This window comes from Squalius cephalus (assembly GCF_949319135.1).
Source record: "Squalius cephalus genome assembly, chromosome: 17".
Lineage (NCBI taxonomy): Eukaryota > Metazoa > Chordata > Actinopteri > Cypriniformes > Leuciscidae > Squalius > Squalius cephalus.
In genome coordinates this window covers 2,122,908-2,149,500 of record NC_137138.1, presented here as the reverse complement: position 1 = coordinate 2,149,500, position 26,593 = coordinate 2,122,908, and the positions used below count along the sequence as shown (strand labels likewise).

At 39.6% G+C, this 26,593-nt stretch overlaps 1 long non-coding RNA gene across 1 annotated transcript; it reads left to right on the top strand.

The window, feature by feature from the left end:
* The first annotated feature begins 823 nt into the window (after positions 1-823).
* On the top strand, positions 824-26,593 carry LOC307145157. Its single transcript, XR_013818912.1, has 5 exons — positions 824-973; positions 21,399-21,486; positions 21,844-21,947; positions 22,231-25,809; positions 25,864-26,593. It is a non-coding gene; the product is annotated as an uncharacterized lncRNA (long non-coding RNA).

The window sequence follows — 26,593 nt, the reverse complement described above, 5'->3', positions numbered from 1 at the left end:
GTAGACACTTGTCACTCAAGCATGTCTGACCAATGGGGAAGCACCCGCCCCCACTGCGGTACGTTTGTGTCAAAATGATTTAAAAAAAAAACGACTTCAAAACTTTTTTCACTTCATTCAAAAAAAAAGAAAGTTCAATAAAAAAAAAACACTTCAAATGATTTTTTTTTTTTTTGCATTTAAACAGTTTTTTCTTTGATTGAAATTATTTTTTTTTGATTGAAAATGTTTTTTTTTTGATTGAAGCAACTTTTTTGGGATTGAATAATTAAGACACAAATGTCCTACCCATAACATGGTCCAAACACAAAAAAGATTACTTCAATCAAAGAAAACATTTTCAATCAAAAAAAAAGTGTTCAAGTGCAATTTTTTGAATCTCAAATATTTTTTTGCATTCAAAAACATTTTTTCTATGATTGAAAAGGTTTATTTTTTGATTGAAGTGATTTTTTTATTGAAAATATGTTTTGTTTGTTTGAAGCAACTTCTTTTTTGATTGAATTATAAAGACACAAATGTCCTACCCATAATATGGCCCAAACACAAAACAACAATACTTCAATCAAAAAAGTTGCTTCAAACAAAAAAACCTTCACTTCTATCAAAAAAAACATTTTCAAGCAAAAAAAAATAGTGTTCAAATGCATTTTTTTGAGTCTCAAATATATTTTTGCATTCAAACACTTTTTTTCTTTGATTGAAACGGGTTTTTTTGATTGAAAATATATTTTTTGATTGAAGCAACCTTTTTTTTGATTGAATAATAAAGACACAAATCTACCTCCATAGAAATACACCATTTTGTTGTTTGTCAACCGCCAATAAAAATTCAACAAGAAGAAGAAGAAGAAGAAGAAGAAGAAGAAGAAGGTGTGGCTCGTAAAAGATCGCTGAAGCTGCTTACCCACTGTCGGTGCTGATTGCCGGTCTTTGTGCTTTCTGGAGAGTTGAATGTGGACATTTGAGACAGGTAAGGGAAATTTGTATGCGACGGTGTTTTGTAAGTTTCTATGGATTGCTTTGGCTGAGCGGGTAATCTGACTAATCTGTATGCTAAACGCAGTGTAAGATCCAGTGGCGTGGCGTGGGGAAAATTTCTGAGGAAGCCAATTAAGACACAACCTCTAAGCTGTGTGTTTTAAGGGGTGGGGGCAGAAAATCATACGTTACCATTTATATGTTGCTATTTGGATGAACTATTAGAGCGCCCAGCATCATCTTACCGGGACTTACGCTTGTTACAATCCAACACTTTGAGCACGGACGCTCTCTCTCTCTCTCTCTCTCTCTCTCTCTCTCTCTCTCTCTCTCTCTCTCTCTCTCTCTCTCTCTCTCTCTCTCACACACACTCACACACACACACACACACACACACACACACACACACACACACACACACACACACACACACACACACACACACAGTCAGTCCTCTTAAACATCTTTCATGGTGTTTTCATTAAAACATTCGCAGATAGATAGGAAACGGACGGTAAGCAACAAGAAGATAACCTTTTTCATTTCTTTTACACCCTTAAATCGGTGTGACGCTCATGCGAGGATTAATAGCGGTTATTCACAACAATAAACAACAAAGTGCACTCATGCTGCTTAATCAAAGCACGCAAGACACAGTAAGAACTAATCACGTAAAAAAAAATTTTTTTATCAAATACTCCAAATCTCCACCCTCCATAATTACAATTAATAATTTTAGCTAACTAGCTAAACAAGATGTCAACACAAATCCACAAATCTTCCGCTATTTCATTCATTCATTCATTGACGATGATAACGTGATGTGATTGGCCTGATGCCAACAAGTTCATGGCTTCCCTTGACACTGTCCTGACCAATCACAGGGGAGCAGTGTCGTGACAATAGCGTCACCTGATTGGTTAATCATTCTTTTTTTTTTTCTATCAAGGGATGCCAACTCAGCCTGGCCTCCTCACAGACACAGGGTGCAGTACCATGTTTTCAACGCTCATTCACCATGTCACTTTTATAGGGGCGCTGTTTTACACATCATAAAACGCTCAGTAATGAATGAAGAGAGACGATGAGGAGATGACAGAAGGATTATGTAAACTGTGAAAACAAAAGTGTTTATTAAATGACGATTATATTCTGAAAAAGTGAGGAAGCCTGGCTTCCCTTGGCCTCCGCAAGAAAACGCCACTGGTAAGATCTATCTGCGCTTTCTGCCAACGAGCTTTGTCAGAGACATCTGGCTCCATCCACCGCATAGTTTGGGGATAGTAATCCCGGGAGCCGGGACAACATGTTTTGTTGTGAGTATACTGCTCGAGCGTGAAGCCAAGGGAGAGGGAATCGCTGTGTAACACCGTTTTGTTTTTAGGCGGCGTCCTGCATGAGAATGATCTGCCCGTTGCTTCATCATTAAGTGCTGTTTGCTCTGCTCCTCATCGGCTGCTGTTCTGTTTCAGGGCGTTTCTTCAACTAGGGGCACTTTTAGGCTTGTGAAGTTCAATAAAAAAAACTTGTTCAAAAGTCACGTAACACAGTCTCATAATTTGTCTAGTTTTAAGGTCTGTATGATAGATTACAAGAGAAATTGTTGATATTTAAAAAAAATTCCGACCTGGAATGAACAAATGTCATTTCCACCACATCTCTACAGCTGTTATTTAAAAACGGAAAAACTTATGTCACTCAAGAATTGTCTAAGATCATTTTTGTAACTAGTTTTATCAGTTTTTCCACAGTGTACAATAATTATACATTTGTCAATGAGATAAATTAACTGCCCTAAGGACCAAATGATGAACTTCACACTCTGAAATTTAATATTGGTTTGGGCAAGAGCTTATTAGAAAATAAATACCTTGAATTTTTATATTAAGTAGAGCATGATCTCTTAAATTGTGGATACATTTTTAATGTGTGATGAAAACTTTTTAAATGTTTTTAAAAAATGTGTGTGGATGAAATGACAGGGTGGTGGAAATGACAATGAATTAACGTGAATGTTGAGAAACAGTAATATTTAGAGAAATATTTATTTGGAAAACTCTTAAACTCATCACACTCAGTAAACTCAATTCACAAAGTCAATCTACTCTTGCAATCCATATCAATTGTACTTTGTAATCACAAATGTCATTTCCACCACAGAGGGCAGTGTGGTGGAAATGACATTTCTGTAGTTTCTTGTGAAAAAATGGAAGATAGCTTCACTGATTAGCTTTGAATTAATACTTAGCATTTCATGTATGCAAAATACTCTTATTTAACTTAAAATTTTTAACTTTTTAAAAACACCCTTGAAGGTACAGCATGTTTGGAAATGACGTAGAATAAATATATTAACTGATCAAGCAATATTTACCTTGATTTTTCTTGATGAAAATTTAAAATTGCCTCCATGTCCAACATGTGCTCTGATGTCTCTGAACATTTCCATAGAAACCACCTAAACAATCTTTCACACAAACTTTTTAAAGGGACATTACAGTGTTGTGGTGGAAATGACACCAATACTGTGCGACAGCTATATTTTGTATAAAAAATAATATTGATGGTGGTCTCACATTAAATACTATAATGTATTTTAATTATTTTACTAGTGCTTAATTTAGGTATATTAATAGTTACCGGATAAGTCATACTTTTAAACTGTATTTTCATTGTTGAAGTTAAAAAGTTTGGGTGTGCGACAGGGATAAAACAGTGATTTTGACACCTATAAGGAGGTTGAAAAGTATGAAAAAATCATAATAGAAAGGTAGTAAAAAGTTTTTAAAGAGGTTTTATTGTTAGTTTGAAAAAGAAAGAGGACTTTGTCCAAAATTATATGTATTTTTAAAAATATGACCAAAGTACATAAAAGTGCCCATAGTCTAAGAATCACCCTTCAAGTGAACCGACTCGAGTGAACTATTCAATCGCCCTATAATTCATTGCGCTCTTTAAGGTCACTAAATTCGAGGCTTTTGGTCATACCTAGGATATCCAGATCCACCAAAGGAGGGAGAGCATTTTCACATTTAGCACCAAAACTCTGGAATAGTCTTCCGGATACTGTTCGTTGCTCAGACTCGCTCTCCCAGTTTAAAACTAGATTAAAGACGCATCTCTTCAGCCAGGCATTTATATAATATTTTTAATCTTACAGTTAAATCCGACCTCTAGTTCATAAACGCCAGAGGAGAACTGGCCCCCGACTGAGCCTGGGTTCTCCCAAGATTTTTTTTCTCCATTAGGTCACCTGATGGAGTTTTTCGGTTCCTTGCCACTGTTGCCTTTGGCTTGCTCAGTTGGGGATATTTGGGGATATTTAAGTTAATTAATCAATCAACGATACTATTGATCAGCATTACCAAACGTAGTCGTTCCACTAGAAACAAACATTGATGTATTGTTTTAATTTATTACTGTGAAGCTGCTTTGATACAACCTATGTTGTGAAAAGCGCTATATAAATAAACTTGACTTGACTTGAACCGACCCGAGTGTTCTGTCTCGAGTGAACCGTCGCGAGTGAACCGTCTCGAGTGAATCGTCTCGAGTGAATCGTCTCGAGTGAACCGACTCGAGTGAATCGTCTTGAGTGAACCGTCGCGAGTGAATCGTCTCGAGTGAATCGTCTCGAGTGAATCGTCTCGAGTGAATCGTCTCGAGTGAATCGTCTCGAGTGAATCGTCTCGAGTGAATCGTCTCGAGTGAATCGTCTCGAGTGAATCGTCTTGAGTGAACCGTTATAGTGTGAACCGACTCGAGTGAATCGTCTCGTGTGAACCGACTCGAGTGAATCGTCTCGAGTGAACCGACTCGAGTGAATAGTCTCGAGTGAACCGTCGCGAGTGAACCGACTCGAGTGAATCGTCTTGAGTGAACTGTCTCGAGTGAACTGTTCCAGTGCACTGTTTCTAGTAAATTCAGTTCTCAGTGATGTGCTTTGAGGTTTTTTTGGTTGTCTCCTGTTTATTTCTTTAATTGATTTATCTTTTTGAATTTGTATGTTTATTTTGGTTTGATTATTGTATTTGTGCTGACAAACTGCCTGGGAGCTCCTCAGTGGTGAAACTCCTCCTCCTTCAATCAGTGGAGAACCAGGTTGAACAAATCTGAGGTAATCTGAGCGTGCCAGTACCTGGCTCTGTTATTGTCTTTAAACCACAGTGAAAGGAGCATTTGTAGCACCACTAGACCAAGGAAACTTTCTTTGTAATCAAGGTGACTGTGCAAAACCAAGCCCTCCACAAAACAGTGAAGGACAGCCGGTAAGCACCATATTGGCCATGTTTGGCCCAACTGACTTAAGCAGTGCAGTGCAAATGATACTATGGAAAACAGACTCTTAACTCTTGTTGACTTTGTTAGGACTTTTACTTCACTTACTTTTACTTAAAACTACTGATTAGAATAAAAATGGAAACCTTGTAATAGCAGTAATGTGTTTATCTGAGGTGAATGTGAATAATTTTGTTTATTTAATTTGGCTGTCAACTCAAATAATAATCTTGTATTTGTCATCTCTCTTTTGAGGTTTTTCACCTGTTTAGTGCCAACCAAAGCATGGTAAATAAAAGACAAACAACTGATTCCATGGCTGTTTATTGAGTGAAATCCAGTTAAGATCTTCATGTGGAGGGACTGTCCTTTTCAAGTGGGGAATTGCACAAAAAAATAGATCAAAACTTGACAGTGAAAAACCGTCACTGAAGACTGGAGAAGGACCAGAAAAGTGACCACACGTGTCCATAGAGACAAATAAAGACTGTTCCTGCCCTGCTGTTGTGATTGAAATGGCTGATTCATTACTGTTGGAGCAGCTAAAGACCGCAAGGACATCAGCGAAGCGTCAGTTTTCCCGTCTGGCCAATAATGTGCTACGAATGCATACAATGATGTCAGAAGAGGAGCTCAGAGACATTTTTAAGAAGCTCACTGCAGAAGCTGGCAAAGTCCTTGAAGCCAATGATGATGTAGAGGGGCAATGTATTGAAGAAAACTCTGATGCAGAGGAGTTGAGCGAGCAGCAAAAGTCTGACTTGGTCAAAACAGCCAATGAGTGTGAGAGAAAACTGCAAGAGCTAAAGGACCTCATACAAAAGACATTGTGGGCCAATTTCGGGGAATATGAACTGACACAAGCAATTACAACAGCAGAGTCGCAAGCAAAAAACGTGGGAACTGTGGACCCAAGTAAAAACCCAGATGCATATCTCTTCATGATCGGACAACTAGAGAAACTTGTGAAGGCTGCGAAGGAGGTGCATAAACATTGGAAGTGCTGGGCCCCCCCAGCAGAGCAACAACAGTTCCAGAGTCGTGGAAAAAAGCGGTGGAAAAAAGATTGGGAAGCGCTCCAGATGCAGGGAGAACCTACTGGATCCAAAGAGGTTAAAAAGTTCCAACTTCTCGACAGTGTGGATGAGAAGACAATACGAGACCTCCGCCTTACAACTTACACAACTGCTGAGGAGGTTTTCCGGGTCTTGGAGAACCGCTTTGGAAATAAGACGACTATAGCCCTTGAGATAGTAGAAGAGCTCCAAAGACTCCAAGCAGTTAAAGGTAACCAGCCCAGGAGGATTGTTGAGCTCATCCAATCTGTAGGGAAAGCCCTGGTCGATCTGAACGAGCTTGGCAAGACTGGTGCTATAAAGAACCCTCTTGTAACAAAAACAATAGAGAGTAAACTTCCTGATGGCCTGAAGAAAGAATGGCTTCTTCATGTAGCTGGCAAAGGTGATGAAGCTGAAGAAGACAAGCGATTTGACTACCTCCTCAAGTTTCTTCAAGGTCAAGAAGCCATCTATGAGAAGCTGGACCAACTGAGAGAGGAGGAACCAAAACCAAAATCTGAACCTCGGCAAGCTCGAACCAGAACCTCCACCCAACTAAGCAACCAGGCTCAAGGATGTGTAGTCTGCGGGGATGGCAAGCATAAGAAAAGGCTATACTTCTGCCAAAAGTTTCGCACGCTTAAGCTAGCAGAGAAAAGAGATGCTGTCAGGAAGCTGGGAGCCTGCAAGAAATGCCTGGAGATTCACAATGAAGGTGACTACTGTAAATCAGAGTTTCTGTGCAGGAGGCCAGACTGCATAGAACAGCGTGCTGCAGAACACCACTATTACCTTTGCCCGAGAGCTGATACGTCCAAAGGGAATGTCGTCCAGAGGTCCAACAATAACAGCAAAGTGGGAGGTGACACAAGAGAGCGTTACACCCAAGCCCAAGAAGAGTTCATTAAAAGTCTTTCACCTGAACTTGCAGAGAAGTGTCGCAATGCCTTTTGCAACACTATAGCTAGAACCTCTCTTGTGTCCAACCAACCCAGCCTTCTAGCAGAGAATGGAATAGTGGAGTGGCCAGTCATCATGATGCTCTTAGAGGTCACGGCCAATGCAGGACAAAAAGTTGGGACTTTGATCGACCTGGCATCGGATACAAACTATATAACTCATGATGCAGCTGATCGTTTGAACCTTAGAAGTGAAGCCATAACCCTTGTTGTCCACGGTGTGGGAGGAATGAAAGTTCAAGTTACCACAAAACTGTACCTCCTAAAGATCCATGTCCGCACAGAGCAAGGCAACTTCAGATCCCACCAAGTCCTCTGTTATGGTTTGGACAGCATTGCAAGGATCCACAAACATGTGACGGCCAAAAGACTCCAAAAGTTCTTTCCAGATGTCCCCCAAAATGAACTGGTGAGACCAAGACAGATACAGCTTTTGATAAGCCATAAGGAAGGGCGACTGGTCCCACAGAAAATACGCACCGTTGGGGACCTTGTACTATGGGATGGGCCATTGGGTAAGACAATTGCAGGGACACACCCTGGTCTGTTTGAAGAGGCTACAGTTACAGCACACCAGTCCAGAGCGCACTTCGCCAGGTCCATGAGAACAGCAGCATTGATGTATGAAGAACATATCTGCGCCAAACCTACCATCAAGTCTTCTTGTTCTGCTGTTACCACTCGGGATTTTATTGAGTGGTGGAGATGGGATAGCATTGGCGCCCCCTGCACCCCAAAATGTGGAGGATGTCGCTGCGGCAGTTGTCAACCTGGTGGCAAAGAAATGACTCTGGCTGAAGAAAGGGAGCTGGAAGTTGTAAAGGGTGGCCTGACTTATGTTGGTGCTGATGACCACAGTGATAGTCCACACTGGCATGCAAGATATCCATGGCTCATGGACCCATCTACATTGCCAAACAACAGAAAAGCAGTGGAAGCAACCTTCCTTAGAACAGAGAAACAGCTCGCCAAAGAACCACAGTGGAAAAAAGCCTATAGCGCTCAAGTCCACGAAATGGTTGACCGTCGGGCTGCAAAAAAACTGACCAAAGAGGATCTAACCAACTGGAATGGACCTGTCTGGTATATTAGTCATCTTATCGCACCCAACCCCCACTCTGTTACAACTCCAGTAAGACTTGTCTGGAACAGCAGTCAGAAGTACAAAGGCCAAAGTCTCAATGACCTTCTGATGAAAGGCCCTGACGTTCTCAACCCGATTCGAGCTGTCCTCCTCAAGTTCCGCCAAGGCTCCTTCGCCGCTCTAGGAGACATTAGAAAAATGTACAATTCTGTGTGGCTCGAGGAGAGGGAAGTCCATCTACACCGGTTCTTGTGGCGTGATTCAGAGGGAGATGAACTAGAACAATACGCCATAACCAGAGTGAATATCGGGGACAAGCCAGCAGGTTGCATAGCACAACTTGCCATGAGGGAGACGGCTAACCTGCCTCAATTCAGCCACCTCACAGATGAATGCCAAGTATTACATGAGCACAGCTACGTCGATGACATCTTGACATCCCACAACTGCCGTGAAACACTTAAAGTCATCACAAAAAATGTGGAGCTGATTCTAAAAGCAGGAGGGTTTGCACTGAAGCCTTGGGTCTTCTCAGGCCAAGGTAAAGGAGAAAGAGAAAAGGCATCACCAAATATTGTTGTCCTGCCGAACCAGCTTAAGGAGGAAGACAACAAGGCGCTCGGTCTCGGCTACATTGTGGATGAAGACATGTTGCATGTCATGGTAAGGGTCAACTTCTCCAGGCGGAAGAAAAAGATGAGACTTGGGCAAGACTTGCTGCTAGAAGAAGTACGAGCACAGACACCAGACCCGCTGACAAGACGTGAACTGCTGAGTCAAGTTGCTGGTTTATACGATCCAGTTGGCCTGACAACGCCATCATAGCAAAAAGGGGCTATCTTGGTCCGAAAGGCATTCCAAGAGGCAAAACCAAAGTGCAGCATGGTCAAGGACACATGGGACCTTCCTCTGTCGGATGAGCTCCGCAAAGATGCAATTGGAATTTTTGAGGAGTACGTCCAGCTAAGCAAAGTAAGGTTCCCAAGAGCCATTACTCCACCAAAGGCAACAACTGAACCAGTCGCTGTCACTTTTTCAGATGGCAGTGAAAGCTCCTATGGTGCTGTCCTCTACCTGCGGTGGAACTGCAACAAACAATTAACAATTCGACTAGTGGAGTCAAAAGCAAAGCTGACACCTCTAGACCAGAAGGGGGATGCGGTCAAAGCAGAACTTTGCGGTGCAGTCTTTGCAAGCCGCCTGAAAAAGTACTTTGAACAGCATACCCAGATCCAGATAAAAAGGTGGTACCATTTGTTAGACAGTCAGACTGTTCTTGGAGCTATCCAGCGTGAAAGCTATGGATTTCAGACTTTCTTCGCTAATAGAATTGGAGAGATCCAGGAGAGCACACGGCTACAGGACTGGTGGTGGATCCCTGGACCACTCAACATAGCCGACATTATCACTCGTGGAGCTGGGCCAAAGGAACTTGATGCCCATTCAGAGTGGCAGCAAGGGCCAGAGTTTCTACATCTTCCAGAGAGCGAGTGGCCAATTATGTCGTCAAAAGTTGTGTCTGTGACAGCTCGAGAAAGCATTAACAATATGCAAAAGAAGTCATTCGTGGCAGCACTCACCAGAGCCCAAGCGAAAAGAAGTCTTCCAAGTCTTGTGGGACGACTTCCTGCTGGTGCAGCTGTCCTAAACTTGGTGGATGAGAGGCGCTTTAGTAGCCTAAAGTGTCTAATCAAGACTGTTGCTTTTATCTGGAGAGCCGCCAAAAAGTTTACATCTGCAATAAAGTCCATCGAGACCCCAAAGTGGGAGGCAATTCCCACAAAAGGAGTTATCACCGCTACAGAACGTCAAGAGGCAATAAGAGACATCTATCTTGCTGCTCAAGAGGGGGTGACGTTCCCAGTTACCACTATGGACCGCTTGGTTGTGTACAGAGAGCCAGAATCTGGGTTACTAGTCTGCGGTGGGAGAATCCATGGCTTCAGGGAGGATGGCGCTGCAGTTCCCCTTCTGCCTTTCAATGCATGGGTCTCTACTTTATTGGCACGGGAGGCGCACGATGAGGGTCATGAAGGTGTGGCTGCAACCCTGCTGAAAATGAGGAGGAAAGCCTGGGTCATCCAAGGGAGAAAAATTGCCCAAAAAGTAGTGGAGAACTGCCTTTTCTGCAAAAAGTCAAGAGCAAGAAGGTGCAAACAGGTAATGGCTGACCTACCTTCTGAAAGAGCCACACCTGCAGCCCCGTTCGAGTTCACTACAGTCGACCTCTTCGGACCGTACCTTGTCAAAGATGACATCAAGAAACGGGTCTCAATGAAAGTGTGGGGTGTCGTCTTCAGCTGTATGGCCAGCAGGGCAATTCATGCAGACCTGGTCAACACAATGTCGACAGAGAGCTTCTTGATGGCTTACCAACGCTTTACTGCAATTAGAGGGCACCCAAGAAAGATCTGGTCCGACCCGAGGACAAACTTCATCGGCGCCAAACCTGTCCTAAGAGAGCTGTACCAGTTCCTGGATTCTCAGAATAGAACTTCAATAGAAGAGATGTCGGCTCAAAAAGGTACCAAATGGGAGTGGACAATTCACCCTGCTGACTCACCTCACCGCAATGGGGCTGCTGAAGCCGCTGTCCGCATTCTCAAGAAAGCACTGCAGAGCCTGGGCAACAACACTGGCCTCAGCTACAGCGAGTTTCAGACAACACTACAACTTGCTGCAAACCTTGCCAACGAATGCCCAATAGATGCCAGGGTGCAGAGCCATGAGGAAAGCGTGCAGTATGTGTCACCCAACACACTTCTCCTGGGCCGAGCCTCTCCAAGCGGTGAGATCAGAACATTTGACTTTGCGAACTGCCCTTACAAGAGACTCAGAGAGATGCAGAACCAGGTCAACAAGTTCTGGAGGTTTTGGAGCCAGCTTGCCGGCCCAAACTTATTTCTGAGAAGTAAATGGCACACTTTGCATCGCAACGTTGCTGTTGGAGATATTGTCTGGTTGTGCGACCAAAATGCAGTGAGGGGCCAGTTTAAGCTAGGACGGGTGGTGAGCGTCAATCCAGATGCTAAGGGCATTGTTCGAGACGTGAACGTCAAAGTGGTCCAAAGCTCCTGCCTTCCTGTCACAAAACCCGCACTAAACCGGCAATCGGCCAAAGTCCTGAAAGATGCTACCCAAACCACGGTCCTGCACAGAGATGTTCGACGCCTGGTTGTCTTGCTACCAGTTGAGGACCAAACTCGGAGCTGACCGGCAGTAAGCAGGTGCTGATTTACGATCTTTCCATCGGTTCCCGTGGGAAGATCGAGTGGGAGGTGTGCTGACAAACTGCCTGGGAGCTCCTCAGTGGTGAAACTCCTCCTCCTTCAATCAGTGGAGAACCAGGTGGAACAAATCTGAGGCAATCTGAGCGTGCCAGTACCTGGCTCTGTTATTGTCTTTAAACCACAGTGAAAGGAGCATTTGTAGCACCACTAGACCAAGGAAACTTTCTTTGTAATCAAGGTGACTGTGTAAAACCAAGACCTCCACAAAACAGTGATGGACAGCCGGTAAGCACCATATTGGCCATGTTTGGCCCAACTGACTTAAGCAGTGCAGTGCAAATGATACTATGGAAAACAGACTCTTAACTCTTGTTGACTTTGTTAGGACTTTTACTTTACTTACTTTTACTTAAAACTACTGATTAGAATAAAAATGGAAACCTTGTAATAGCAGTAATGTGTTTATCTGAGGTGAATGTGAATAATTTTGTTTATTTAATTTGGCTGTCAACTCAAATAATAATCTTGTATTTGTCATCTCTCTTTTGAGGTTTTTCACCTGTTTAGTGCCAACCAAAGCATGGTAAATAAAAGACAAACAACTGATTCCATGGCTGTTTATTGAGTGAAATCCAGTTAAGATCTTCATGTGGAGGGACTGTCCTTTTCAAGTGGGGAATTGCACAAAAAAATAGATCAAAACTTGACAGTATTAGTGACTTATGGTTATATAATTTTGTTCTTTTTGCATATCACTGCTTGATAATGTATTTTTTTCTTTTGTTTGTTGGCAGGGCCTGGGCACCCGGGGGCAGACGAGTGACCATTTAGGTGGTGACATCCTCACTGTGTGTCGTGGTCTTCTCTGACATGAGTCGTTGAGTGTGTGCACTGTGAATAGAGTAATTTTCATAAGGGTGATATCTTGAGACTGCCCCTGTGGGTAAGCCCAGGTTCCTCTGCTGCCAACGATAGAAGTAAACAAATAGATGAGAGTGATTGCTGGTCAATGCTTTTTATAACCATTATGTCTTTTAATAATTAATAAATCTTTTTCATTACCTATGTCTCTGATTCCAACAGTGATTAGAACCTGTGTGTGCCAGTGTTAAGAGGTTGTGTTAAATTCTTGGGGTGAAATTCCCCAGGTGGCGTAGTCGGAAATTATATGAATTTGAGTCAACCCACGCCCGCTCTGCTACATTTAGATACATTAAAACACGTCATGTCATATTGTCAACATGGTACTTATGAAGCAGAATAGTGGGTCATATGTCTAATGCTTTTTGAAAACTTGAGGCTTTCTTCTTCAGAAAACGAGTCGGACATCACATTTTTGTATACATTTTTATCTTTATCTATCATCTTTCAAAACATGACCTGTGCGAAAGAGAAGAAATGAATGCGTCTCTGTACCCAGCACTTCTGAAAATGCACGGCATAGGCTATTATTAATATTTCCCCTTGAGCTAATTTGTTACACATTCATGTCCTTAATTGGCATGATAACTGAGGACAGGCGTGTGATTTTCAGTTGGAGAAGAGACTTCTGCGACCCGAGTGCTGCCGTCACCTCACTTTTGTTCACCAAAATCTGTTTCAAAATCTAAATTCATGCTAGTCGGGATTTAAGTCCACATAAGCATATTCAACTCACAGATAGTCCAGTATATTGTGCAGATACTTTCAGTAGGAAACAGTTAACATTAGTGCTATTCATTCATTACATTCATAATGAATTAATGCTGATGGGAAATGAGGAAATGTGCAATCATACTGAATCTCTTAATGACAAGCTTTTGAAAATTGAGGAAAAAAATCACATCCACTCAATAGGGAACAGTTTTCTAATGGAAGAAAATCAATTATGATACTCAGTAGAAGTGCTTCAAGTTACATCCTTCATGACTTAAAGGTTAAAGAATGCACAAAAACTGTATTGTTGATCATTTTAGCTAGTATATAATCATATTTCATCATATGTGAAATATATACATAACATCACTTTTGTGTTCACTATCCACATGTTAATGAAAGTGTTCTTTACTGTCATTATTCACCATAAGCTGAGATGCTGTTTGATTGTTCCTCGTGTGTACTGTACTGTGGAAAAGTCTAGTGTTCACAATATTTGAACATGAATTAGCTTTTCATCAATATTTCATTTAACATTTGGAACGCACGTTTTGTAAATATTTAACAGAAATGCCCATGTCTCGTTTGGATACAGTTAGTATACTTTACATGTATCACTACATCACACACAATAGTGGAACATTATTAAAGCGTAGTGCAGAATCAAACTAACTCAACGTTTACTGATGGACTGATGCTGTGATTCACAAACGTCAGTGTCTGGAATGAAACTGCAAATAAACATGTAGTGATTTTGTTTTCAGTAGTAAAAGTTGTTAAAATATTTTGTCTTTACTGATGTTTTTTGTCATGATTCTGCCTTTGTGTCCCAGATCTTCTCTTGTCTTGAGGCAGGATCATGACAGACTCATGTTTTACAGGCCGTGCAGAATTATTAGGCAAGTTCTTTTTCTGATCATATTTTATTCCCAGGAACATTTTGCCAATTCCAAACCATATTAATCTTAATAACTACTATTAATTTTGTATTTAATCATGTATAAGTGATATATAATTGTTCATGAAGGCTGGAAATGAAAATGTCTTATTTTCAGGTGTGCAGAATTATTAGGCAAGTTTTCTTTTACAGATAAAATAAGCCAAAAAAGAGATTTAACAAAGACTAAAAAGTCAAAAATGATTAAATCCCCTATGAGAAGAATGCAATACTAATGCAATACTAGAGATTGCAGTTAAGGCATGACCATTGGACAGTGAAATGCTCATTGGGTCAGCAGGGTCAGACAAACACAGGTGGAGAAGGAAAAAACACATGTTAACTGCAAAATAATGAAGAATTAAGTGTGAAACCATCAGGAACCCTTTAGTCTTCAGTGCCATCATTTTCCAGAACTGCAACCTACCTGGAGTCTCCAGAAGAGCAAGATATCAGGATCTCAGAGACTTAGGTTAGGTAAAGAATCCTAAAAAATGACCCCCTCTTAATAAGAATCACAAGCTGAAGTGTTGTGAAATACATGAAGACTGTTTTTATAGGCTTTATAGACAGATTGAGAGTGACTCTTGAAGGACCAGCACCATATCCTCTTCTATCACTATTTGAAGAATTCATCTTCTAGAATACGTTTTAATAAGTTTTGGGAGTTTATTTTTAGTCCATCTCCTACCCTGAAGTCCGTTTTGCAGAGATGGACTAAAAATGAACTCCCAAAACTTATTAAAACGTATTCTAGAAGATGAATTCTTCAAATAGTGATAGAAGAGGATATGGTGCTGGTCCTTCAAGAGTCACTCTCAATCTGTCTCAGTGGCGGCGCCAGGGAGGAGCTAGGTGGTGCTGTAGCTCCCCCTATAATAGCCATAGCACCTGCCCAGCACCCCCAAGAAATGTCTGTAATTTTTTTTATATTTATATTTTAATGTCATGTTTAAATAGTCTTAGTCTCTTTCATGTTGTTAAAAATAGGAATTAAATAATTTAAAAATCGCGAGCGGACGCGGGGGCGGGCGCGGTCGCCGTGAGCACTGAGCGAGCAGGAACGAGTAACGTAGTGAGTTGTCGTCGAAAAAGATGGATAAAGCAAAAAACACTGTCGGGGACTAAAAAGAGAAAGAGGGAAAAGGAATGGCATGTCAATTGATGCGACAGCAGCTACTATAAGTTAGTGGATGGTGAAAGGCAACAGGTAGGATTTAAAGTGTGACGTCCAGGCATGTAGGTTACTGGCTATCGGGACTACCGGGAGATTCCCGGTGGGCCGACGTGCTTTTTGGGCCGATACATCTCATACTTTTTTTTTTGTCTTAACGGCCCACAAAACTCGTACATCGGCGGCCAATTCGTTTTGGTTGGCGGCGCATGGGTTTGTGCCGGTGTAATGCATTGGTTAAAAAAAGTCAGCATTAGTTGTTTTTTCCTGACACCCCATGAAACACGTAGATCAGCGGCCCATTGGTTCTTTTCTTGATTGACACTGGGCTGGCCCAATCACATCTGTAAAGTATAGAAATATACTCTTTCAAGTAGAAATTAGTACAAAATGAATTATGAAAGTTTCCTTTATTTTTCAGTGCATTTGTTTTACAATATATGGCTATTACTATCATGGGATTAATTAACTATTATTATGTAGTAGTGTAATGTAGACTGACACCAACTAAAAGAGGTTTGAATTTTTCTTTGTTTAATTTGCACACTGAATATGGGTTGGAGCTTTTAATTTTTAACTCTCAAAGTGCACCAGATTGATGATTGCCAAAATTGTTGCTGCATACCCCTCTGACACTGGGTAGTTGTGTCCCTGTCTATAGCCCTTGCGTTGAATACTTTTACATATACAGTAAACATATATACTTAGTCGCAGAACGAGTATAGTTAATGTGGGCATGTACGCATAATGAAACGCCCCAAAATTCAAAGCACCTTCTCTTAAGTGTTGAGCATCCCCATAGCACCTGCAACAGAAAATCTCTGGAGCCGCCACTGATCTGTCTGTCTATAAAGCCTTCAAAAAAACAGTCTTCATGTATTTCACAACACTTCAGCTTGTGATTCTTATTAAGAGGGGGTTATTTTTTAGGATTCTTTACCTAACCCACATCTCTGAGATCCTGACACCTTGCTCTTCTGGAGACTCCAGGTAGATTGCAGTTCTGGAAAATGGTGGCGCTGAAGACTAAAGGGTTCCTGATGGTTTCACACTTAATTCTTCACCATAATTCTTCATTATTTTGCAGTTAACGTGTGTTTTCTTCACCACATGTATTTGTCTGACCCTGCTGACCCAATGAGCATTTCACTGTCCAATGGTCATGCCTTAACTGCAATCTCTAGTATTGCATTAGTATTGCATTCTTCTCATAGGGGATTGAATCATTTTAGACTTTTCAGTCTTTGTTAAATCTCTTTTTTGGCTTATTTTATCTGTAAAAGAAAACTTGCCTAATAATTCTGCACACCTGAAAATAAGACATTTTTCATTTCCAGCCTTCATGAACAATTATATATCACTTATACATGATTAAATACAAAATTAATAGTAGTTATTAAGATTAATATGGTTTGGAATTGGCAAAATGTTCCTGGAAATAAAATATGATCAGAAAATCAACGTGCCTAATAATTCTGCACGCACTGTATGTGTAAGGGACTGTTCGTTATTTATTTAAGGGGCCACCGGAGGAGTTTTGAGATCTGTTGTCAAAAAAGACATGACCCTCCCTTCGCCAGCAATAATTTTTTCTATGACCCTCCAAAATGATTGTGAAAAAAGGCATGACCCTCCCCGATAATTTATTGATTAGCCTACTTCAGTACTGGTTTGCGCTTGGCAAAGGTGTTCAGATAGCCATTGTTTGTTTGTTTTTTAAACCATAAACTCTTGCTTTCTCATCTTACTAGGGCTGTAACGATAGACCAAACCTACGATTCGGTTCGTATCACGATTTTTGATTTTAGATTTGAAAAAAGAAATCATGTTTTCGGTGCTGATGCGGTGTGACTCGTTTAACGTGTGGGTGGCTTGCGAATAAAGCATCTAAAAGCTGTCACAAAGAACCGGCAAAAGTAATGATTATTAATATGTCATATATAGCTAGGAGACATTTTAATTGTTTATTAATAAACAAGTGTTTTCTGTGTCTACTGCAAAGATGAAGTTGACGATGCGTCGCGATCTTCTCAGGACGCGCCAGAGAGAAATGCACATTTCATAAGCAGAAAGCAGTCTGTTTTCTTTCGTTATGAATTGTTCTGTTTAAAAGTAGACATTTCAAGCTTTCTATATATTTCTCATGTCTGTGAGGCAAGTAGCATAGCCTACCTTACGCTGAGTTACGGTTCATTTATGAGACAAGAGTCCAGTTCACTCGCCCGCGCCTCCGTGTCATGATTATCTATTTTCTACTATATTTAGACTACTTCTTATTTATTAAATCCAGATGAAACATTGATTAAAATTAAGATAAAATTAATAAAAAAACGAAATTCACTTTAAAGAAAGGCTTTGTACTTTCTGTTTGAGGTCTCTGTGAAAATTTTAAAGTCGCTTCAGAGCAGTCATGTTCGTAATGGAAAACTGTCACGCCCGTAACATTTTTTTTTCTTCTTCACATAAATGCGAACACGAAAAATAAAATAAAAATAATATAATATTTTATGTTCTGTGGAGGCCGATCTTTATTCATCCGGTGGGTATATATATTTTGGTTTGCACAGTGTAATTTATAGAATTACTAAAAAATATTTTGCCACCTAAAAAGTTAAAGATTTTTTTGTGTCACGTCACGTGTATTTCCCTCATATTAAATATAAAACGCATGTGTAGACTGATATTTTTCTAATGTCTTGACTCCTTTCAGACGTTTCAAATAAATGCATTTTCTGAGAATTTTTATTTTAAGTTTTGACTGCAAATGTCACCTCCATTTACTGGAATCGCCCAATTTTAACGAATTTATCCTCAACTAGTTTTTGTGGTGTAGGTCTATGTATTTTATGTTAACTTAAATAATACTAATAGTAATTTAAAGATGTGGTAGCGCTGCGAAGATCGCGAGTCGTCAACTTCATCTGTCTAGCCGACACTGACATAAAAAATAACTGTTTTATTAGTAAACAATTAAAATGTGTCCTGCTATATTGAACATATTTGCCTGTTCCTTACAAAACACTGACAGTGGGGTTTTTGACTTTTTTTTTTCTTTTCTTTTTTGAGCAGCTGCGGACAAATTATTTCCACACACACACACACACACACACACACACACACACACACACACACACACACACACATACATAATTGATAAACAGGATTTTTTTTTTTTTGCTTTTTTAATACAATAAAAATTTAATTTAATTTATTGTTTAATAAAATTATAAGCCTATTATTTTTAGTTTATTAACAGCAACAACAGCTATAAAGATGAAGTTGACGATCGCCATCTCCGTAGTAGCTTAGTGAACACGCCTATCGAGAGAAATGCACATCATTATTTATTTTCGTTTTAAATTGTTAAAAAGACATTTCAAGCTTTCTTAAGATATATTTCATGTCTGTGAGGCATATGCTGAGTTTCGTTAAGTTAGGATGAGATGCGCTCCTCCTGTTTATGAGCAGTGCAAGTGACCACGCGGGCGCCTCTATGATTGTGTTGTCTGCTATATTTGGTATTTGGCAATTGGTTGATAATTATTATTTTTTTTAATTAAGATACAATTTATACAAAACGAAATTCACTTAAAAAAATCGTTTTCAGCAAAACAAAACTTAATTAAGTGGTCAAAATCATGTCTGACCCGCTCCATGTCTCTCGATATTGCGTATACTCGTGTGTGCGGTTCACTTTTCATAATCAATATAGATGAAAAAATAACATTATTATATTTTAACAAAAATGAAACTAAATGAGCTTATTTAATGGTAACAACACAGTAGGCCTACAGACTCTAATTGCTGCACATTCATTTTATTCTGAATTTTGCACACACAAGTTGAAAGGCATTTGTTTGTGCATGCATGTAAAACATATCTGCAACATTTATCAAGTTCACTGATAATTATGCGTGCATTTATTAATTATTATCTTAATGAATAATGTAACAAGGACGAAGCATGTAAACTGTTTGTTTAGAATTTGGATCGATCATCGCAAATAGATCCGAATGAAGAAATTACAAAACCATAGTAGAAAATGGGTGGGCCCGGAACTAAATGCCCAATGGTAGCGCAGCGGCTGGTGGTAGCCCTACATTTTACACATCGTGGAAACAAAATAAGAATGGAAACTAAAATATGCAGTATCGCCCTACAGCGCACATTCTATCAGCAGTTCTGGCGCCTCAGTCCCAATACTGTTAAACTCGACGTACGTTCACATCACATGTTAATGCAGCGGTAGAGTTACACTCACAGGACACTGTGCACTTAACAACAGTTCATTATTTGCTCGTGTTTTAAGTCTTTGCCGGGTAAACATTTCATTGGCGTTCTGTTCTGACATGATGCACTTTTTCTAAGCGCGAACTGAAGTGCGCGCGCACTGTCAAACAGCGCCAAACTGGATTTTTGTTGGGTCAGACCCATCTGATAACGAAGGGCGGCTGATAACGCGAGATCAACATGGAGCTAAATGGAAAAAAATAGCACCAAACAAGCCACTTTGAAATGTTGCTGTTTTAATGAATATAAAAGTTGGGTGACCCTCCCCCTAGACTAAAAAAAAGTTGGATGACCCTCCCCTCAACAAAGAATAAAAAGACATGACCCTCCCCTATTTTCCTCCGGTGGCCCCTTCCATAAATACCGAACGGTCCCTAAGCACTTTTTTATTTTTTTTTTATTTTTTATTAAATCCAGACAAGACAGAGGTACTAATCATCGGTTCAAAAAACCACCCACAAAACCTCTCACAATACAACTTTAACATAGTAGGATGTCCTGTTACTTCATCCTCTACACAGTAAAAGACCTGGGTGTTATATTAGACTGCAACCTGTCTTTTGAAAATCATATTTCATATGTTACAAGAACAGCCTTTTTCCACCTTAGAAACATTGCTAAGCTACGTAATATCTGTTTCTAATGCAGAAAAGTTAGTTCATGCATTCATGACCTCGAGACTAGATTACTGTAATGCTTTATTAGCCGGTTGTCCTGCATCCTCAATAAACAAGCTACAGTTAGTCCAAAATGCCGCCGCTAGAGTTCTTACTAGATCAAGAAAATATGATCATATAACACCAACTCTGTCGTCTCTACATTGGTTACCTATAAAGTTCCGTATTAATTACAAGTTATTGCTACTGACTTATAAAGCCCTAAACGGCTTAGCTCCAGTCTATTTAACGGATCTTCTATTGCCCTATAATCCATCGCGCTCTTTAAGGTCACTAAATTCGAGGCTTTTGGTCATTCCTAGGATATCCAGATCCACCAAAGGAGGGAGAGCATTTTCACATTTAGCACCAAAACTCTGGAATAGCCTTCCTGATACTGTTCGTTGCTCAGACTCGCTCTCCCAGTTTAAAACTAGATTAAAGACGCATCTCTTCAGCCAGGCATTCATGTAATATTTTTAATCTTACAGTTAAATCCGGTCTCTAGTTCATAAACGCCAGAGGAGAACTGGCCCCCGACTGAGCCCGGGTTCTCCCAAGGTTTTTTTTTCTCCATTAGGTCTCCTGATGGAGTTTTTCGGTTCCTTGCCACTGTTGCCTTTGGCTTGCTCAGTTGGGGATATTTGGGGATATTTAATTTAATTAATCAATCAACGATACTATTGATCAGCATTACCAAACGTAGACGTTCCACTAGAAACAAACATTGATGTATTGTTTTAATTTATTACTGTGAAGCTGCTTTGATACAACCTATGTTGTGAAAAGCACTATATAAATAAACTTGACTTGACTTGACTTGACATGGCCATTTGTTTGGGCTGTGTGCTTGCGTTGTCTTGTCACCTTACCCTGTCCTTCAACCTCATGACATTTTTATTTAGCCCTTACTGCTTAATCATAATTTGATAAACTTACAGTATGACAAAATCTGAGTATTATATCACTATATTTCTGGCTATTCACATTTTCCTTTCTATAACACTTGTGGCTTTAAATAGTTTTATATTGTGGAGTTTGGATGATTGCTGATGCGGTTGCATGTTCATTAACTGCAAATGATGTTTAATGCATCTGTGTTTGGTGTTTCTGGAGTTAATTCAGGCTATAAAAGAACGTGAGCAGCTCATAAACACCAGCATCTCCTGATGAGCAGCGTCTTCAGTCTTCCGTCTGATTCCCGGTAAGATCATGCGTAGAAGAAAATGTAGATGGAATTGGTTTGGAAGTTTTCTTTAAGGTCCTGTCGGAACCACTTTCTCTCGTGATCATTCATGGGTTTCTGATTCTACTGAGGATATGAATAAACACTGAGTGAACTTTAAAAATGTAAGAATCAGATATAAAGCGTTTTCAGATTCAGTCGTCGTAGTTGAGCCGAAACATTTGTGAAAGTTAGACTGGTTTTTCAAACTACCATTGTTAGTTAATTGAGTCTTTAAGGTAATTACAGTTTCACACGTTGGATCAAATAGTTTGTCTGTAATCTCAGGCATTTCCTACATTAGATCCACAAGCTTTAAGATGTGTGTTTTTACAGTGAATGAAGAGCAGTGGAAACTTGTGAAACATCTGTCCGTCTGTGTGTTGCTCCACAAACTTCTGCTTTGACCTGCAGACGAAACACACACTCCTGTCAGTAACGTAAGTTCTTCAAGATTCACTTTTAGTTTAATAAACCATTGTACACTTGCAGCTGTGCTGGACTGAATATTCAGAACAACAGCATTCAGAATATTCTCAGGATTTCCAAACTTTAATCTTACATTTCACGTATTTCAAGCTTTCTAACATTACACACACCTCCTCTAAAACAAACTGAGGAAACTTTATTTCAACAGTCACACAGAAAAGTTATGGCATATTTTTAATAAATTAGTAAATAGTAAATGCATTTTTTAAAACTAATGACTGGTTTGTTATTTAGTGTTGCCTGTCAAGATTTCATGAAACAATGGCCAGCATCGACGGATCAAGTGGAGTAAATTATGAAGATGAATGGACCCATCAGATTGATGAGTTTGACATGAACCATGAGCTTTCAACAATAATATTTATCATGATCTTTTCAGGCACTGAGATTCTAGTCACGATCTTAACTCTGTTAGAGTTGTGTGGTCTTATCAAATCTGATCGCTCCACTCCAGTGTTTGTTTTTAATTTGATTCTTTCAGATCTCATTCAGATCATTTGTATATTAATAATAATATTCACAGGGCAGGGGATTACTGCATATATGTATAGTTTGATTGTGGGTCTGTATTTTATGGCATGTGTTGCTTTTGAACGATATCTTCAGGTTTCTCCTCCTATCTGGTACAGATCTCATTCACTAAAAGTCTGCTGTGGCGTTTCTGTGATCATCTGGCTTGTTCCTCTGATCTTAACAGTCACAGACTTTAGCTCTCTGACCATACCGATCATCTGTTTAATCCCCTACCCGATAATCATTCTGTGTTTTGTTGGCACTTGTCGCGGTCTTTCACGCGCAATATCACTTACTCCTCTAAAGCGCAAAAAAATTCTGGGAAGTTTGTTCGTGGTGCTTCTGACTTACACTTTTCTCATTCTCCCCTTTCTAATCATGATCGTTATAGATGATATTTTCGGAGTTCACAACAGTGTAGGTGTTTTTTTTTGTCTCTTGTTTCTGAACCCACTGGCTGACTGTGTATTGTACGTGTTCTTGAGGCCTGATGTTGGAGGGTTAATGAATTGCTGTTGTAGAACTGACACAGATCAGTGTTCGACACACAGCTGGGACGAACACTCTCGAGACAGTAGAGCAGAGTTTGCCTGCTGTGTTTCAATGCAAAAGCCTGCGTCTCATTCACAGACCGCCTGCTGTTCAGTCTAAACATCTGCACTCAATAAATGAAGTCAATGGCCGTGTTTCCATTACCCTTCAAATTGCAATTGCGAATTGAAAATACGCCCAATGGAAACATGTCAACAAAAACACTCCCATTTATCGCAAAAAAGTTTCTCCGCTCGCATGAGGAGGTTTTTCAGGCAATTCAAAAAAGAAATATTTTGCCAAACTTCAATGGAAACAGTTTTTGCGCATTTACAGGTCAGCTGACGTAGATGACACTGTGTGTTTGGACTGAAGACGAGACTGAGCTCTTTATGAAATTCATATAAGACAAAATAATTACAGGAATAATGGATTCTAAACCTCAAATAAATGCCACGATCAAGACCTCGAAGCAGATCTGAGGGAGAAACACCCAGAAACTCATATGTGCCGCTCACACGTATAATAAGGGCCGTTCCTTACCATTAATGCTTTGAAAACACACACACATCTCCTGCGATTAATAATAATGGCCAGTGCAGTGGCCGGGATATAGTACATAATCCTACCAACGTCCATTGCCATGGTTTTTGGAGAGATTTTACTTATCGCGAGTGGAAAAATGAAGTTTTAGTCGCATAGCATCGGTTAATGGAAACGCCGTTATTTCGCAATAGTTTTTTGTCGACATTTTTAAAAATCGCAAAAGTTTTGCTCAAATCTGTGATGGAAACGCCTAATGTCATTCTTCTCACTGCACACACCCTTCCTTTCTATGATATTTAGGTTTATTAGAGATAACTCTTGACTCATAAAACTCAAAACTCAATTGCTCTGTTTGCGGTCCATTAAACACATACGGTAAACAGAGTTTTATTAAAGATGTACTGATGTGCCGTTGATGCTTCTGCTGACGATCTGTGTCATACGATGGAGAGGAGGCTTGTATAAAGCAGTTTATTCTCATTAATTCCCCCGATAGACTGATAGATCAACAACATCAAGTAGTTTAATGTCATAGTCTTGCTTGTGTTCCTAATGCATGTACATTATACTCTTTTACCAAATAACTACTATTCACGCTATTATTCACAGCACTTGAATATTGTCAGTTTAACTTCTATTGTTCTCCTCATTTGTAAGTCTGCTAAATGATTAAATGTAAATGTATTAAAAAGATGGTTCACTCAAAAATGAAAATTGATAATGTAAATATGCCCTCATGTCGATCAAAAGCTGGATAACTTCCTTTCTTCTGTAGAACATAAAAGACAATATTTTTTGTCCATACATTAGAAGTCAGTGGACAAGTTTCGGGTGAACTATCCCTAAAAAGACTTGCTTTAAAGTGCACAAAGTAGATTAGAAGAGTACTAAGTTTATATACAAATATTAACCAGAGCTTGCATGGAAATCAGAAGAGGAGTTATTTGTAATATTGTTGTGTCTTTATCGAGTCAGAGACTGTCCTGTATTCAGGAAACAGGAACACGAGTATTTTGGTGTTGATAATGGGACCTTGAGCATTACTGACGGGACTGTGGAGGCACTGGCTATAGCTTATAGAGCTGATATACACTCTATTAGGACAGATGTGTTTGTAGAGGTTTATTTCAGCCACTGTTGTCAACACTGCTGTAGATTACTGTAGTCACTCAATGCCAATAAACTATTCATCGTTTTGAATATGTGAACTATTACAGTTGAAACTTCATTACCTTTTTGCAACAAAAAACAAAAAACAAAAAAACAATTACATTAAACATGTTGCGCTTATAGAGGAGCGAGCACTAATATTTTCAGTTCCATTCCTTTTAATATTTTTATAAAATATGCATTATCCGTGTGTGAGTGTCTCAACTTTAAAACTTGCCTTCTCATCTTTGGACCCTGCATTAACATTTCTTATGAAACTTTTTTAAACACAACGACAAAAATTGTCCAGTGTAACTGATGTAAAGATTAATATCTTGTCCTCGTTCTTTTTCTCTATCATATTTTTCAGCTCATTGTTAACTCTTCTTTCCTCATTTGTATTCTGATGACATTGAACATATTGTTAATAAATTTTGTATATTGTATACAAAGTTGTATGTCATAAACATGTCATCTCTGTATGTTTTGCACAAAAAAAAGCACAAAAAAAATACAATCACAAAAGGTAGACTGAGCGATGTTTATTGACAAGCAATGATTATCGTTGCGCACAGAGTGATTATAGAGTGACGGTGAAGGGAGGACATCATTCCTCCTCTATAGTCTCGACTCCCAGAATGTTTCTATAGACCAATGATGGGATTTCAACCAGACCTGGAACATTCTTAGACTTGGTGTTCATCATATTGTCTCCTTCAGTGGAGGCTCTCCTGTCACGACCAACACTCTTTACCAGTCCAATACCAGCCCATATTAGAATAAGGTGTGTGTGCTCTTTTACTGTCAAATGATGATCACACACATCTTAAAGATGGCATGTCTTCCACAGGTAGGTTTAAGGGGTCTGTTAGCGTGTGTGTGTGTGTGTGTGTGTGTGTGTGTGTGTGTGTATGATAACACTTTGACTATCCATTTGCACGTTTTTTTTTTTACCAAACACCAAATTTCAAATGGTGAAAAACAGTATCAATATCAAGATGACATTGAAATATTGATCTATTGACTGTAAATCCTGCAGCATGTTGGTTATATAATTATCCGTTTAATTTAAATGTAATTTACTTATGATTATCGTATTGCAAATCAAATATCGCATTATTTAACAAGTTATCGCATATCACAGTTTTTCTTGAATATCATGGTGCCCTGAAGGTTGATCTCTGGAAACAGTAAATAAAGTTAAAACTGAATGACTCTGACATTATATTGACAAGTGTGTGTGTGTTTTCTCTTTCTTAGAAAGCAGCAGTTCCTGTCATCAAACCTGCAAGTTCTTCTTCTTCACTATCTTAAGTCACTTCTTAAACATATTTTATGTCAGACTCAGAGCTAAGACAGTCAGGAAGGGTTACAGTACACCATGACCGTGTATGAATGATTTTCATACGTGATACAGTTTACATTATTGAATAATGCATTACCAGTATTGCTGTATGTGTCGTAATACTACAGCATGACGCTGACAATGTCAAGGTCAAAGGTCACGAGTCTTAGTCTCTGAACACTTCACCTGCACGTCTGACACTCGTTCTGTGAATAATGATTCATTAATGAGCAGAATCAGTGTGTAAGCCACAGTGTACTGTAAACACACAGTGAAATGTGCCTACCTCTTCTTTATGAAGTTTGTACACCAGGCCATTTCTGACATTTACTCTGAAGCATCTCTGGGTTAAAGACCTTTTATCCACAGTTACTTTCATGAGGAACTTCACATCAGGGTTGCCAACTTTGGGACTTTGGCTGGAGTGAGACTCTGTAAAACATCAGTGGGCGCTCGTAACCATAATTTTAAAAATGTCAGTCCTTTTTTACTTAGTATAAACCCTGATTTATG